This window comes from Phyllobates terribilis, unplaced genomic scaffold (assembly GCF_046119375.1).
Source record: "Phyllobates terribilis strain yellow unplaced genomic scaffold, ASM4611937v1 Scaffold_3__8_contigs__length_932513732, whole genome shotgun sequence".
NCBI classification, from domain to species: Eukaryota; Metazoa; Chordata; class Amphibia; order Anura; family Dendrobatidae; genus Phyllobates; species Phyllobates terribilis.
In genome coordinates, this window is record NW_027362763.1 from 187,312,426 (window position 1) to 187,330,355 (window position 17,930).

A 17,930-nucleotide genomic window follows, 5' to 3' on the forward strand; every position below is an offset into this window, starting at 1 on the left:
AGGATAGAAAATTTGTAAGCCAGGCAGCAAAGTGATCCAGGAATTGACGGGGGGGACCTGGGGGGCGATAGACCACCGCCACTCGCAGGGAGAAGGACCGGTAGAGTCTGACTGTGTGGGCCTCAAAGGACGGGAAGATAAGGGAGGGTACAGGGGGGATAACCTGAAAAGTACATTTTGTTGAAAGAAGCAGACCAACACCTCCACCTGATCTGTTGTCAGGTCGCGGGGTATGAGAGAAATGTAGGCCACCATAGGAGAGAGCTGCAGCGGCGGTGGTGTCCGACTGCTGGATCCAGGTTTCAGTGAGAGCCAGAAGGTTGAGGGAATTAGAGAGGAAAAAGTCATGGATGTAAGAGAGTTTATTACAAGCTGAGCGTGCATTCCAAAGGGCACAGTTGAATGAGACAGAAGATATGCAGGGAATATTAATGAGATTAGCAGGGTTTCTGAATGTAACAGGGAAAGAGTTAGTGTTATTATTACTGGAGGGTCCTGGGTTGGGAGAAATATCACCTGCGACTAATAGAAGGAAGATACAGAGAGTGAGCAGATGATTGAGTGATTTGTGAGAGCGTTTCCTGCGTTGTATGGTGGGAATGAATGGATCTGCGTGGTATAACATTGTGAAGAGAGCATGACAACTGTACATAGGAGAAGAGAGGAGTGAGGGATTAATATGGATGAAGTGTGCCGCATTTGTGGGTGAACGGTGAATGTGGATGATTGTAGCAACCAGAGTATAAATGGCACAGATACAAATGGTGAATACTGTTTGCCAAAAAGATGACCTGGAAGCAAGTTTGTTTAATTGTCTTGCATGTCTTACCTGTCTCCTGCCCTGTCCAACTGCCATTTTCTAACTGCCAGGGCACTTTGCTAAATTATGGCACTTCGATAAAGTATGCATAAATGCTATATGCATAAATGCCCCCGCATAAATGCCTCCCCTTAACTAAGTCTCAATATATAGGGACGTATCTGCTTAGATCTGCACAGATTTAACTCATTAACAATCAATCACTAGCTTAAAAGACAACAGGAGACCATAAAGTGCAGGGAAAAAAAAAACAGACTAGTAAACTCGGCATGGATCATAAACTCTTAAAGTAAGTGTGATGACCTTTAAGTATCATGGAATAAAAAAGCTAGAGGAGTGAAAAAATATATACCAGAAATTGATAGGCTGCAGAGCATTGCATGGAGATATAATGCAGTTTTCAGGACAGATCACACAAGCAGTGAAAAATATATACCTGTAAGAAGAGAAGAAAGATGAATATTAGCAATGCCATTTTCTAACTGCCAATATACCCTGCCTGCCTGCCTAGTACTGATATCTCTGCAGCTGGATTAGTTCTCAGAAGGACTGTTAGTTGAGATGGATATGTGCGTAATACCTACACTAACTAATAAATAACCAATCTCTCCCTAGCTCAGCAGCACGTCTCCCTACACTGCCTGATTACGTCTAGACCTGATGACGCTGTGCGGCCAGCCAATCACTGTAATGCCACAACCAACATGGCTGCGGCATTACAGTGTGTGGCAGACAATCCCTGCATGTTGATTGGCGCCCTAAAGAGCGCCAAACATGCAGGGAGGGGACTCGAGCATTCGCCCGAGCATCTCAGAAGTACTCGGCGAGCTCCGAGCATCTTGAGTACTGAGATGCTCGGGAGAGTACCGAGTACTTGCGAGTGTGCTCGCTCATCACTAATTACCAGTGTACTAGCAGGATGGAGCAGGCCCCCATGATAAAGGTGGGGGCAGCACAGGTGCAAAATACTGATGCAAACAGACACTAGACACTCACAAATGCACCATTCATGGAGGGGGTGGCTGTGTAGTATTAGGCCATGGCCCCACTATCAGTATTTGGTCAGTATTTTTTCTAGGGAGTGGTAGACAAAACCAGGAGTGGATGATTAATGCAGAATTGGTGACTTGTTTCTATTATACCTTTTCTCTGATTGTTCCTCACTTGATTTTGGCTCCCACTCCTGAGAAAAAATACTGACCGAATACTGACCAAATACTGATAGTGGTGCTGTGGCCTTAAACATGCATACAGATGGGGCTTGCATAGGGCGCACGTCACACACGTACATGTGATGCACAGTGTCTGGTTTACAGCCTACTGATAAGGCCAATGCTATTAGATCAGGCTGTTAGTGTTGCTTGGGTGAATTGGGGTGTCTGTCTTGTTGGTGCACTTATATGGTGCTAGACAGCCCTCCTGATCTAGTAGTATGCTTGTGTCCATGTATAATACTACACATCCACCCCCTCCATGAATTGGTAGGTTTGTGAGTGGCTGTTTGCATCAGTATTTTGCACCTGTGCTGCACCTGCCTTTATCATGGCGGTCTGCTGCTTTCTTCTAGTGCATTGGTAATCTGACCTTGTGTTGGTAAGACTGTATCTTGTTCTGTGATGTTTTTAATAAATTTTCTTGATGCAAATCTAATAAATATATAATGTGTATTAAAAAAAACAGTTTTCATAGGGGTTAAGGCAAGATCCAGATTAAAGATTCATTGGCACTCCTGTCCTTTTACAATCACACATTTTCCCTGTAAACAAAGGCATGTCCTATTGTAAAAAAAAAAGTCTTTCTTAGTAAACTTTCTGCTCTAGTTAATATTTGAGGAACTGAGCTGGGGGATTCCCCTTTTCTTTCACATCCAACCTGGAGGGGTCAATATGGCTGAATTGCTGAATCCAGCCCTGCGTATGGGAGTGATCACTGTATTTATAAGGTCATTTACATAAGGTTATAATGTACCATACCTACACAGCAGGTGGAGTTTAAGTTCTTGATATAGCTTTTCCTTTCCCTTGGACTTTATTTCATCTTACAATTCTCCACAGTTAGACCTCGGTGAGTACATATCTTTATGCTCTTTAAGATACTTTAATTTTAATTACAATTCACAAGTTGAGGTCACTTCTGCAGTTTTTCTGCAAGCTAGCACACATCGAAATGACATTGTGTGACTCATTTTTCAATATGTATTCCTATGGGTTATTCATTATAATAAGTAGAATATGTTAAAAATCTCTTATTAAACTATAATTTGTACTTTTAATGGCTGAGATTTGTGCTTCTAAGGGCAGGTGCAGATGAGACTATTTTTAGTCCTAGTGCAACCCAACAAAATATCGGATTGCAGTCGGACCAATGTTATTCTATAGGGCCATCCACATGTCTGACTTTTTTGTCTGGGGCAGAGCCTGTCCGAAGAAAAAATGCTGTATGCCCAAGTTTGATCAGATATTTGGATCGCACTCGGCCATGCAAGTCATTGAGTCTGTGGAAACCATCAGACTGCATTTGGATGACATCCGAGTACAGTTCAGTTTTTGCGCACTCACAGAATGGAGAAGACATTTTTTTCTCCATCTTCTCCTCATCCAAGAGAATCAGATCACACTATGCTGAGGATCAGAGTTTGATCAGATTGCCATTTGCATATTCGACCCGATTTTCTCAGATGAGAGAATCGACAGCCGCGTTCACCTGCCCCAATGAGCGTTCATGTCTTTGTCTCCAATTACTGTCCCGATTGCCTAGAATTTGCCTTATAAAACATGTTGACATTATTTGCACCTACCCTATAAAACACACCTTCAGGTTATACAGTGATGTTGTTTCTGGCAATGTTGCCTTGAACTACTAAACTTCTGGCTTGGAATCTGACTACAGAAAAAATCTGCATTGAGTTTGTATGATTGTACCGATCTGTAATATGAGTTTTATTCTAATGGATTCACAATGGCCTCCTTTATTCTAATAGATTCATATTTAATATGTAAGAAACAAAAGTTTCATCACCTGCCATAATATTGAGGTATTCTTCTCTTATAGTATTGCTTGTCATGGAGTCACGCACATTACAACTGCACACAAAATGCCTTCAGTTCCATAATATGGACTCATAGAAAATCTTGTCTTTCTAAACAGAACCTGTGCACCCAGCTTCGCTGTGCGCGAGCCCATAAAATAATGATTCATGCATGTTAGCAGAGCAGTAGATAGGATTACCTTTACCCAAGTCAAAGATTCAGCTTTACAATCCCACACCCTGCATCAGCATTCATACACATCACCAGAACTTAAAGGGGTGGTCCGATACCTAAAATGTTACATAGTTACATAGTTTATAAGGCCGAAAAAAGACAAGCGTCCATCCAGTTCAGCCTATTTCTTGTGCACTGCAGCTATTCCGCAGCGTTGATCCAGGGGAAGGCAAAAAAAAAAACATGCGGTATAGGCCAATTTACATCATTGAGGAAAAATTCACTTCCCGACACCAATCTGGCAGTCAGATTAAATCCCTGGATTAATTAACTATCACTAAGCATAAGATGTAATTTTATTGTTCTCAAGAAAGGCTTCCAGGCCTCTCTTGAACTCATTAAGTGAGTTGGACATCACCACTTCCTCTCCCAGAGAGTTCCAGAGTCTCACGGCTCTGACCGTAAAGAATCCCCTTCTATGCTGGTGCAGGAACCTCCTTTCCTCCAGACGCATAGTGTGCCCCCTCGTCTTTGTCACCATCCTTGGTATAAACAGGTCATGGGAGAGATCTCTGTACTGCCCCCTGATGTATTTATACATGTTTATGAGGTCTCCCCTAAGCCTTCTCTTTTCCAACGTAAATAGGCCTAATTTTGACAACCTCTCTGGGTATTCTAGTCCCTCCATTCCCTTTATTACCTTAGTCGCCCTCCTTTGTACCCTCTCTAGCTCCAATATGTCTTTCCTGAGCCCCGGAGCCCAGAACTGTGCACAATATTCTAAGTGCGGCCTTACCAGCGCTTTATACAGAGGAAGAACAATGTTCTCATCATATGCCCCTATTCCTCTTCTGATGCATGCCATGACTCTATTTGCCTTCGCAGCTGCTGCCTGACACTGGGCACTCCAATTTAATTTGCTATTAACCAAGACGCCCAGGTCCTTCTCCATGTCAGATTTCCCTAACGGTTTCCCATTTAATATGTATGGGTGACTGCTGTTTTTCTTTCCCATGTGCATGACCTTACATTTATCGGCATTGAACCCCATTTGCCATTTTTTGGCCCAACTCCCCAATTTATCTAAATCCTCCTGTAGCTGTGCCCTATCCTCACCTGTATTAACTACTTTACAAAGTTTAGTATCATCTGCAAATATTGCTATGTTACTATGCAACCCTTCCACTAGATCATTAATAAATATATTAAATAATATAGGGCCCAAGACAGACCCTTGAGGCACCCCGCTAGTAACCCTGACACACCCTGAGCTTACTCCATTGATAACCACCCTCTGCTTTCTATCACTCAGCCAGCTATTTACCCACTTGCACACATTATCCCCCAGACCAAGCATTCTCATTTTATATACCAACCTTTTGTGTGGCACGGTATCAAATGCTTTGGAGAAGTCAAGGTATACAACATCCACTGACTCTCCCCGGTCCAGCTGTGAGCTCACCTCCTCGGAGAAGGCGATCCGGTTTGTTTGGCAGGAGCGATCCCTCATGAATCCATGTTGATATGGAGTTAGACAGTTATTATCATTAAGATATTCTACAATAGCATCTCTAAGAAATCCTTCAAACAATTTACCCACAACAGACGTTAAGCTTACTGGTCTATAGTTCCCAGGGTCACTTTTAGACCCCTTTTTGAATATTGGTACCACATTTGCTTGGCGCCAGTCTAGTGGGACAGTCCCTGTCCATAAAGAGTGCTTGAATATAAGATACAGCGGTCTGTCTATCACATTACTTAATTCTTTTAGTACCCTGGGGTGTATGTCATCTGGGCCTGGTGACTTGTCTATTTTGATATTATTTAGGCGTTTATGAACTTCCTCCTGGGTTAGGTGGGTGATATTTAGCGGAGGGTTTACTTTATCACTCTGCATTTCCTCCGATAAATTGTTTTCCTTTGTGAAAACAGTGGAGAAGAAGCTATTGAGTAGGTTTGCTTTACCCTCATCACCCTCTATGATTTTACCCAGGTTATTTTTCAATGGGCCAACTCCCATCAGTTTTAATCCTTTTACTGTTTATATAGTTAAAGAACAGTTTGGGATTCGTTTTACTTTTCTTGGCAATTAGTCTCTCTGTCTCCTCTTTTGCTATTCTTATTTGTTTCTTACAGATTTTGTTTTTTTCCCTATAAGATATTAGCGCTTCCTCGCTGCCTTCTTGTTTAAGTTTACCGAAAGCCCTTTTTTTGTTTTTCATTGCCCTCTTGACTTCCTTATTTAGCCACATTGGCTTCCTCCTATTCCTAGCCCTTTTATTCCCATAAGGTATGTACCTTCTACAGTGACTATGTAGGACTGTTTTGAAAATTTCCCATTTTCTATCCGTGCTCCTATTACTAAAGATACTATCCCAGTCTATAAGGTGAAGGGCATCTCTTAGCTGATCAAACTTTGCCCTCCTGAAGTTCAGTGTTTTTGTGACTCCCTTGCTGGGCACCCTACTGAAGCACATGTGGAATTGTATAATGTTGTGGTCACTATTTCCCAGGTGCCCCCCGACCTGCACCTCAGTTATTCTGTCTGACCTGTTAGTTAATATTAAGTCTAAAAGGGCCATCCCTCTAGTTGGTTCCTGCACAAGTTGTGACAAATAATTGTCTTTGATAATTGACAGAAACCTGTTTCCTTTCTGAGATCTACAGCTTTCGGTTTCCCAGTCTATATCGGGGTAGTTGAAGTCCCCCATAATAATCACCTCGTTATTTTTTCCTACTTCGTCTATTTGTCTCATTAATAGACTTTCCGTGGCTTCTGCTATATTTGGTAGTTTATAACAGACTCCTATAAATATAAATATAAATATCATTATAAATATCTATCTTTAACCCCTAAGCACTTTTGTCATCTGCTTTATAACAATATATCCTACATGTGATTTTTTAGTTCATTTATTGTGAGGTTTAAATTGAGGGGAGTCCCAAATTGGATGTCGCAGGAGGCTGGGGCTATACTCACTTCCCCGTGGCTTCTGTCACCCCTCATCAGGGGGTCACCCCTTATCAGAACATCATCAGGGGGTGGCGCCGCTGTCACTTACCACATTTTCTTTCATCGCCGCCCTCTGAACATGTCCTAAATACAGGGCGCTGATGACAGCTGTGGGAGAGGTGACGGCAGCTCTGGCATTCTCCTTCTGTCCTTGCTGGCTACAGCATCTTACTGTGAAAAGAGATATAATCAGGGGTGGCGATAGAAGCAGGAAAAGTGACAATTCATTTGAGTGTGGTGATAGAAGCTGTGGGTAGCACTGGTGTCACTTACCCTGCTTCTATTGCCACTCCCTGGTAAAGTCTCACTTCACAGTACCCCTTTAATTAAATTTTTCTTTTCTTAAATCATAAAATGCAATTTAATTTGGATTGACAGAAACACATAAATTGAATTGCTACAATGTACACAATTATTCCACTATACTGTACACATAAATAGTACTGCAATGCTGTACACGTAAATAACACAGTTGACTATGCTGCATTGCATCCTTCAAAAGCATCGTTTGGATGCATCATTTGTGGTAAACACATTAAGCATATGCCTGAATATTATGTAAATATACCCTTATTATGTCTCTAAGGCAACAGTATATGCACATGGCATTTCTTGGACGCCGGCACACCTCGCTGAGTTTTCCAAGACGAAGCCACTCTAGGAAAATGAACGCCTGCAGTTTTGTTATTGCTCTTCCTGCCTCTTTTAATTTATACTTTCAAGTATAGAGATTAGGCACCTTCCAAACCCTGAAATGGTTAAAAGATGTAATGCAAAACTGAACGTGTGCACAGCTATATCGATTTGACATTGAACATTATAATCATTTTTTTGCATGCTTCTGCTGTGGTTTTTCAGGCAGATTCCAGGCTTAATCCTTGTGAAAAAAGGTGCTTTGTGCACATAGCCGCAGTACAGAAAAGAGAGAGCTGCAACCTGTTTTCATCCACATTTCTTTACCAAACTTATTGCAAGATACCACCAGTCCCATGCCCCCATTTAATGCAAATCTCAGTATTGTGTTAGTAATATTCTCAAAGTTCTGATAGTATTATGTTGATATTACTAAATACCAAAGTCAACAGTTAAAGAGTAACCGCCATTTTAATTCTATATTTCACAAATCCATTGTACATATGGAAATAAGAAACCTAGTAATATATATTATCAGAGAAACCTGCTTCTCCGCCAGGACTGATAGTTCATTTTAAAAATTCTGAATTCCCAGATAAAATCTGCATTTAGTGAAGACAGATTGTTCCATTACAGAGATAGGAGATGGCAGTTGCTGCCGATAAGACTCTACGTAGAAGCAAATTGTCTCTTCAGAGAGGAAGAGGTCAGAACTCTAGCGCCACCTACAGGAAGCAGCAATCCTAAAAGTCAATAGTGACCCTTTATCGAGCCTTATCAAATGACTTAGGATATAAGCCAGAACCAGAAACTCAATTTTCAGACACTGTGTTTCGGGGTACTGCCCCTCATCAGTGCAAAGTGTGAGTTCTGGTTTGGCTGGGTGAGAGGCGTCAGACTGGTATCTAAGAGGTAACATTTCTCCTTGCGGAGAGCGACATGTTAAGCATGTCAAGGTGAGAAGACTTTTAAAGCCGCAATGCTCCTCTGGGAAATAAATAAATTGTCTCTTCAGAGAGGAAGAGGACTAGAACTCTAGTGCCACCTACAAGAAGTAGCAATCCTAAATCTATGTAGAAGGGCACAGGACGAGGGAGATACATAGAATTTTATCAGCAGTCATCTCCTATCTCAGTTATTTCTTCACTAAACAGTAGAGATGAGCAGATCGATCTGTTTGAGTTCTAGTTGAATTTCCTGAAATGTGCAGTTCCGTGCGTATTTGAACAATTTGATTTTTGATTTTATAAAGTTCACATAAAAAGAAAAAAAAAAAGCTTGCTGGCCACCATTTTCCACACATTTCCTGCAGTAGCATCAGAGAGCTGGCTAATGATGCTTTGTGTGGGCTTCTACATAATGCCTTGCAACTACAACATCACCTCCTAGTTAATTAAATGGATTATTATACCTTGTACAGTGGTGGTCAGTACCTGAGTCATCAGGGATCAAGGGTTCCCATTAGAGCATGTTCGGGTTCAGGACTGGCAGCTTTTGTGGCATAGTTGGATTCCATCTCCAGATTCAGGTAATTGAATTAAACGGATCAGATTGAAACAAAGATTTCAGCATGACAAATGCGATCTGAAGATATGATGAGGAGCGAAGGGGTCAGAGAGGTGAGAAGTAAGGGGAGTATAAGGATTTTTTTTATATACCGTATATTCCGGCGTATAAGACGACTTTTGAAGACTGAAAAATCTTCTGTCTAGTCTGGGGTCGTCTTATACGCCGGTAATGTTTTTGAACTTTCAGAAATTGACATGCGGGGATACTCTGGGGATGTTAATAAGCTGCCGTGGCCGTATCCCTGCCATGTGGGAGTTAATATAAGGTGGAGGGAGTTAAAATACGGCGGCGGTAGGTCCAGACAGTCAGCGCTTCTGTGCTGAAACTGACACATCGCTGCGTATTCCCAGCAGCAGAGACAGACAGAACCTAGCGAACTTTTCTGACACATCGCAGTGTCTTCCCAGCTCCGGACACAGCGCAGGGCTTCTGTGCCGACAGCTTTCACTTGTCACAGAAGCGCTGCGCTGTGTCCGGAGCTGGGAAGTTCGCATCGCTTCTGTGACAATATATGAAAAGCCGGCAATTCAGCAGCGGCATAAGCCGGCACCCGACAATTTAGAATAGAAAGAATAGAGCATCACACATAGATTAGATAGATAGAAACATGTCAGCCACAAATATAATAAGTGCAGTGACAGTGTTGCTTACTGTACTTGTCATTTAGTGTTAAAGGATTTATTAAAACAAATAATAGTGTTTTCATGCACTGTGTCTTTAAAAAAGCCGTCCGGCAATTCAGCAGCGGTACCCGACAATTTAGAATAGAAAGAATAGAGCATCACACATAGATTAGATAGATAGAAACATGTCAGTCACAAATATAATAAGTGCAGTGATAGTGTTGCTTACTGTACTTGTCATCTAGTGTTAAAATAAAGGATTTATTAAAAAAAAAATTGGCGTGGGGTTCCCTGTAATTTTAGTCTCTAGCGGAGGTTAAGCAGACGGCTGGGGCAGATGTTTGAAGCCTGGGAAGGGGTTAATACCCACGGAGCTTCCCAGGCTACTAATATCAGCCCCCAGATGAATACCTAGGCTTTACTAGCTATTAAAATGGGGGATCCCAAAAAAATGACGTGGGGTCCCCCCTATTTTAATAGCTAGCAAAGGCTAGGCAAACAGCTGGGGGCTGATATTAATAGCCCAGGAAGGGTGCCATGAATATTGGCCCCCTCCCAGGCTAGAAATGTGGCACCCCAGGGGTCTGGTTTCCACAGTAATAGCAGTATTACGTCTGTGAGCAGGTGGGAGGTCTCCTGGGCAGGAATCCTAAGCATGCCACACCTCCTGCCCATTCCTGGGAGGGGAAGAACTTCCCCTATATAAAACTGGGGCTGAAGCAGGGTTAGAGAGAGGAGTTCCAGACAGAGACGGAGTCTGGTCTGGACACGCAGAAACAGGGACAGATAAACATCAGGAGCTCTGTAGGAGCCAAGGAGAAGCGCCAGGGGCTGGAGCTGAGCAGAGTTCGCCCTGGGAGAAGGTACAAAAAACGGACACAGGAGTCCGAGGCTGTGGGGACTAAGATATACCCAGCAGCAGAATCCATCCGGCAGGGGATTCCAGGTCCTCTGGCCATAAAAGCCCGGAGGCTCAGTCACAACGAAGGGACCAGCACCGCCATCCCGGAGCGGAGGCTAACAGGAGGCCCCAGGTCACCAGCCATACGGGTGAGCACCACACGGTATACCCAGGGACGTGGGCTACTTGTAACCGCTGAAAGCAGGGTAGCCAGGAAGGGTACAGACTAACGGGAAGGCCTACAACTCCACCTGGCCAGGGGGACTCCGGCTTACTCGCAGACTAACCAGGCCCCAACTACTAGCCAGTACTCCCGGGGGAATTTGCCTTGTACCATCAGTAAAGACCCTGAACTGTACCCTCGCGTTTCCGTGCTTCCTTGTCGCACCGTTAGTGCTGGGACATCCACACCATCACTCCCAACATCATCCACATCCGCTGCCCTGAGGCCATACCTCTCCCGTTGGGGGTTATATCAACATTGCTGCACACCTATACCACCGGCCTCAGCGGTCTGCCCTGCAGCGGCGGTTTCATAACCGCATTCAACGGGTGGCGTAGTCGGACACTAATACCATCATACCAATAACCGCCACTTAGTTTGACCACCCTGGGCGCGGACCGGGTCACTGCCACACGAAGACTACTACCCCCATCGGATCCGGCTCCGGGTATCCCCCGCGCGCACGCGCGCCGCACTACAGCACTGGCCCAGGGGGTGAGTCAACTTTGGCGTAGTCGGCAGGATTTCGTGCCCGCAACCACCGGGTACTGCGTGCCTGAAAAAGAGACTTTTATACTTACCTGTGGTGAAGTTTCCCGCCGTCCGGAGTCGTTTCCCGCCATCTGGACCGATTCCCGCCATCTGACGCCATCTTCTGCCTTCTTCCCGCCATCCGTGGAGTTTTCCCGCCATTGGACGCCATCTTGAGGGCGCCGCGCGGGAAGAAGAGGGGCGTGGACTCCGAAAGCCCGCGAGAACTGAAGCCCCGCCTCACGTCCGGACGTTGCGTAAGGTCCTGGAAGGAGCCCAGCAGACGCCGACGTCACAGGAGCGCGACGGAAGGTCCTCAACCCTGACGATCCACTGCGGAGCCGCGGCCTACGGAAGAGGATCATCGCAAGGTAGGCCACGGTCCACTAGGGGGGAGGAGAATGTCGGATACGGAGGAGAGCTTCACCGCCACAGCCGCCGCCAGCGCCACCGCTGCTGCGGTCATGCCTTTCACCATGCCCTATATCCCGGGGGCAGCCTGGCTACCCCAGTACTCAGGGGAGTCACATACCCTAAATGACTTCAGAGAAAGGCTGGATAGCCTCTTCCAGGTGTACCCCCTCACAGAAGAGCAAAAAGTGAGCATCCTGGTGGCTCAATTAACAGGGGCAGCCCAAAGGGAGGTAAAGTCCTGGCCACTTGGGACGAGGAGGACTGTCAGAGACATACTAACCCGGCTGAAAGACACATTTGACACCCGCACCTCAGCCGAAATAAAACTAAGATTTTATGGGTGCAAACAACGGGCACATGAGAGTATAAGAGACTATGCTCTAAACCTACAAGAGGCCCTGAGAGCCATTAAGCAGGCAGACCCTGACAGCGTGGGAAATGAAGATAAGCTGTTGACTGAACAATTTATTGAGGGTCTACTGTGCAATGCCCACCGGACCCAGTTGCGGGCAATGGCCTTACAGGACCCTGACCTGGACTTTGCACAATTCAAGGACAGAGCCATCCGGGTGCTCCAAGAACCGGCACCAGGTGGCGCTGTGACCCACAGGCACCCTGCTATCACTTACCACCAGGGGACGGCGCCCTTGTCTGCAGAGCCTGTGGGAGCTGATGCGCAGGCTTTAAACAGTGACCCGGCTACAGACCTGCACCATCAGGTCCAAGAGCTGACTAAGAGCGTTGCCGCGCTAACCAGAACTGTGCAGTCTTTACAGGTCTCTTCTCCAGGAAAGATCCAGCTGGCATCCGGACCGGAGGACGTCCCGTGGCGCCGACTGAGGAGGACCCCACCGGCCAGAGGAAGACCCAGCGGCAGATACAACGAGGATGGACGACCCATCTGCCGCCGCTGCAATCAACCCGGACATGTGGCAAGGTACTGTCATTTAAACGGGCACAACCTGGGGTAGAGGGCCAACCCCCAGGCATAAGACCATCAGGCCCATCAAACTGGCGTGATAAATATGTAGGGGGACGTCCAATCTTGCCTGTGGTACTGGATGGCATTCCTATGAGTGCCCTACTAGACACCGGGTCACAGGTCACCACCATCCCGTACGTGCTCTTCAAGCAATACTGGAATGATTCGGACATAACCCGCTACCCAGACGACGACCTGAGTATCATCGCCAGCAATGGTCAGCCCGTGCCGCAGGTGGGATTCAAGGAGGTGACCATTAAAATCGGTAAAGTCGAACTGGCGGCACAAGGACTGATTATAGTGGACATAGACCGTCATGAGAGTCACCCTAGAATCACCCTGGGAACCAATGTAATTAAAAATTGTCTTGCAGAGGTGATTCTCATTTTACAGCAGGTTGCCAAGAACGCCAGTTCCGGCCAGCAGCGTGTGCTCCAAAAAGAGATCCGGGCACTGATGAAGCGGCAACAGGTGGAACTATCTGGTGGTGAGATAGGTAGCGTGAGAATGTGTGACCCGTTCCCTATTGCCATGCCCCCAAAAAGTGAGATGATGATTTGGTGCCGGGCAGCTATTGGTCTAAGAGGTAGAGACTACCAAGCAATGGTAGAACCCGTCTACTCAGACAGTAGGCCCACCATTTTGACAGCACGGGGGGTGGTCGATGTACGCCATGGGAGGGTGCCCGTTCGCATCATAAATATCGGTGAGAGAGAAGTACACCTGCCCCGGTATGCCACGCTAGCTAAATTGTTCACCATAAACCAGAATTCTGTACAGGCCGTGGAACCCTTGCCTCCATCTCAACCAGAGGAAGGTAACGGCTCTAAGAAACCAGTGGGGGACTGGTGTCAGCAACTACATCTGGGTACCGACTCCACTCCCTCACACCAGAAACAAGGAGTCTATCGGGTGGTTCAAGAGTACGAGAGAGTGTTTAATAAACACCCGTTAGACTTCGGGCGAGTAAAGGGGGTAGAACACCACATCCCCACGGGAGACCATCCTCCCATAAAGGAGAGATACCGACCCGTACCCCCTGCACACTACCAACACGCCAAGGGGATGCTTAGAGACATGAAGGAGGCTGGGGTAATCAGAGACATCTGTAGCCCCTGGGCAGCTCCACTAGTCTTAGTGAAAAAGAAGGACAACACTATGAGAATGTGTGTAGACTACAGGAAGGTCAGCCGTATCACACACAAAGATGCGTACCCGTTACCAAGGATAGAAGAGTCCTTAGCTGCATTAAAATCTGCTAACTTCTTCTCTACTTTGGATCTCACTAGCGGGTACTGGCAGGTTCCTGTAGCAGAGGCAGACCGGGAGAAGACCGCATTCACCACCCCGATGGGTCTCAGCGAATTTAACTGCATGCCGTTCGGGCTCTGCAACGCACCAGGAACCTTCCAACGGTTGATGGAATGCTGTCTGGGACACCGGAACTTCGAGACGGTCCTGTTATACCTGGAAGATGTCATCGTCTATTCCAAGACCTACGAGGACCACCTGAAACACCTGGCAGAAGTGTTCGAAGCCCTGGCAAACTACGGCCTAAAGGTGAAACCCTCCAAGTGTCACCTCCTGAAACCAAAGGTGCAATACCTGGGACACGTGGTGAGTGCTGACGGAGTGGCTCCTGACCCTGATAAGATCACCGTGATTAAGGACTGGCCAAGACCCTCCAGCATAAAGGAAGTGCAGCAGTTCCTCGGGTTGGTAGGCTACTACCGAAGATTCATTCCCGGTTTCACCAAAATGGCAGCCCCTATGCAGGACCTCCTGATAGGTCAATCTCGAAAAGCCAAAAACCAGAAGCCGCCCTTCAGGTGGGAAAAGCTGGAAGAGGAGTCCTTTTGCCAGCTGAAGATGGCCCTCACTGGGGAAGAAATCCTGGCATATCCAGACTACAGCCAGCCCTTTATCCTCCACACGGACGCAAGTAACATCGGGCTAGGAGCCGTGCTGTCCCAGATCCAGCAAGGAAAAGAACGGGTAATCGCTTACGCTAGCCGAAAGCTACGACCCACCGAGAGGAACCCTGAGAATTATAGCTCATTCAAGCTGGAGTTCCTGGCAGTAGTGTGGGCAGTGACCGAACGTTTCAAGCATTACCTTGCCTCCTCCAAATTCATCGTGTACACGGATAACAACCCGTTGACACACCTGGACACTGCAAGGCTCGGTGCTCTGGAACAGAGATGGATGGCTCGCCTGTCCAACTTTGAATTCACCATCAAATACCGGGCAGGACACTCAAATGCCAACGCGGATGCCCTGTCTAGAATGCCGAACTTACCGGACGTAGGGGAAGATCCAGAAGATCTGGAAGAAGTTGAGCTCCCTGCGTTCCACCGTCATGGGATTACCCTGTATTCCCACCGTGTGAAGGACAGGCGCTCCGCGACGTTCAATCCCTTGCCCCACTACAACTGGGCGGAGACGCAAGACAGTGATCCTGCAGTCCGTCTGGTGAAGGAAATGCTGACCCAAGCCGATGCCAGTCTGGACCCAGACGCCCCAGAGGAGACTAAGCAACTGTGGAAGGAGAAAAGTAGGCTGTTCCTCTACAGGGAGAAGTTGTGCCGGAGAATGGTTAACTCTCGAACGCATGAGTTGACCTGGCAGGTAGTGGTCCCCAGATGAGACGCGGCTATGATTCTGGAGGCGTACCACAACGGAGCAGGACATTTCGGGTGGAAGAAGCTGGAGTTCTTGTTGCGTGAACGGTTCTACTGGGTAGGCATGAGAGGAGCCATCGAGAGGTGGTGCAGAGACTGTGGACCGTGCCACCTAAGAAGGAAGGACCGTGCCAGCCAGAAGACTCCCTTGCAGCCCATCATCACCCGACAGCCACTGGAACTGGTAGCCCTGGACCATGTGAAACTGGCTCCAAGCAGATCTGGGTATGTCTACGCCCTCACAATCGTAGATCATTACTCCCGGTTCCTGGTGGTGGTCCCGGTCAAGGACTTAACGGCTCAAACAGCAGCTAGAGCCTTCCAGCAGCACTTCTGCCGTCCACACGGGTACCCGGACCAAGTGCTGACAGACCAAGGGCCAGCCTTCGAAGCGGAAGTCTTCCAGGAGTTCTGCAACCTGTATGGCTGCACGAAGATAAGAACAACGCCCTATCACCCACAAACTAATGGACTCTGCGAGAAGATGAACCAGGTGGTGATAGACCTCCTGAAAACATTGCCCCTGGAAGAACGCAGTATGTGGCCTGAGAAGCTGCCTGATCTGGTGGACCTATACAACCACATCCCTGTAGGTTCTACCAACTGTACCCCGGCTTACCTAATGAGAGCGAGACCTGGTAAGCTGCCTATCGACCTGGATATGGGAGTCCTGACGCCCGAGGACACCTCGCCAGAGGCAGACTGGGATACAGGGCGGCAGCAGCAGTATCGGAAAGTGCAGGAGAGCGTGGAGCGAAGTCTGTCTCAAGCTAGAGAAAGGCAAGAGAGGGCTTATAATCAGTATGCTCCCGCTGTTCCCCTGGTACCTGGAGAGCAGGTCTTGAAGAGGAAAAGACGGCTCCACAAGTTGGACGACCAGTGGGAGAAGGACCCGTACACCGTACTGCCATCAAGCCATGAGAGCCCAAAGATTTGCGTGATCAGTAAGGATGGAGGAGAAACCACAGCCGTTGTCTCCAGAGACCACCTGAAGAAGTGTCCCGAGCAGCTGCAAAGCCCTGAAGAAGAAGATCAAGAAAACCCTCGACCCGCAGAGGAAAGGGAAGAAATGATCAGGACTGTACTCGGAGACTTCCCCCGGTCTTGGACACAAGTAAACGGTGCTGTCGTGGTACCCGTCCTCACCTTTCTCCAGCCAGCCCCGCAAGTGCCTACAGAAGAACCAGTAGAGCTGGAAGAGCAGCCGGCCCAAGAGGCAGAAGAGTCCACACCAACAGTACAGGAGGATCAACCCTCTGCTAGTAGTGAGCCTGCCGTGCCCCTAGTGAGCCAAAGAGTGCGCAGAAAGCTGCCCAGCCTGCCCATAACACCTCCTACACCCTGTAGTGCAGGACCAGTTAGTGAGCTCCGTAGGTCCACTAGGGTTACCAGAGGCCAGATGCCCGTACGTTGGAGAATCTAAGTTGGCTAGTTGCTTTAACTATTTTATGTTTACCTGTTTTGTTGTAGCCGTTGCTAATTATGTTTTTCAGTTACAGGTTTCTTTATATGGACTGACAGGTTATGGACAGTGAGTAACCGGAACTCTGTTGTAAATATGTTTGGAGCGTAACCCAGGAATGGACCACAGACTGTTAAAGACTCGGGGCAGGACAGACCCCTACCTGGTTACGGCTCCCTGTTCTTTGGTGAAATGGACACCCTTATTGCTTCCCGGTTACGGACACGCCGTGACCATCTCATGTATTTAATTGTTATTGTTTATACCCTGTTATGTTTAGTCCGGGATTACTAAATTTCACTAGGGGGGAATGTGGCACCCCAGGGGTCTGGTTTCCACAGTAATAGCAGTATTACGTCTGTGAGCAGGTGGGAGGTCTCCTGGGCAGGAATCCTAAGCATGCCACACCTCCTGCCCAGTCCTGGGAGGGGAAGAACTTCCCCTATATAAAACTGGGGCTGAAGCAGGGTTAGAGAGAGGAGTTCCAGACAGAGACGGAGTCTGGTCTGGACACGCAGAAACAGGGACAGATAAACATCAGGAGCTCTGTAGGAGCCAAGGAGAAGCGCCAGGGGCTGGAGCTGAGCAGAGTTCGCCCTGGGAGAAGGTACAAAAACCGGACACAGGAGTCCGAGGCTGTGGGGACTAAGATATACCCAGCAGCAGAATCCATCCGGCAGGGGATTCCAGGTCCTCTGGCCATAAAAGCCCGGAGGCTCAGTCACAACGAAGGGACCAGCACCGCCAACAGGAGGCCTCAGGTCACCAGCCATACGGGTGAGCACCACACGGTATACCCAGGGACGTGGGCTACTTGTAACCGCTGAAAGCAGGGTAGCCAGGAAGGGTACAGACTAACGGGAAGGCCTACAACT

The 17,930-nt window shown here is 47.4% G+C and overlaps 1 protein-coding gene across 1 annotated transcript in view; it reads left to right on the top strand.

Annotated features, from left to right (window-relative positions):
* Positions 1-2,747: 2,747 nt before the first annotated feature.
* Positions 2,748-17,930, top strand: part of LOC141258992 (uncharacterized) — a 40,540-nt gene continuing 25,357 nt past the window's right edge. The window contains exon 1 of the mRNA XM_073674354.1: positions 2,748-2,884. The gene's annotated coding sequence lies outside the window, so the exon portion shown is untranslated. The remainder of the gene's footprint in view (positions 2,885-17,930) is intronic.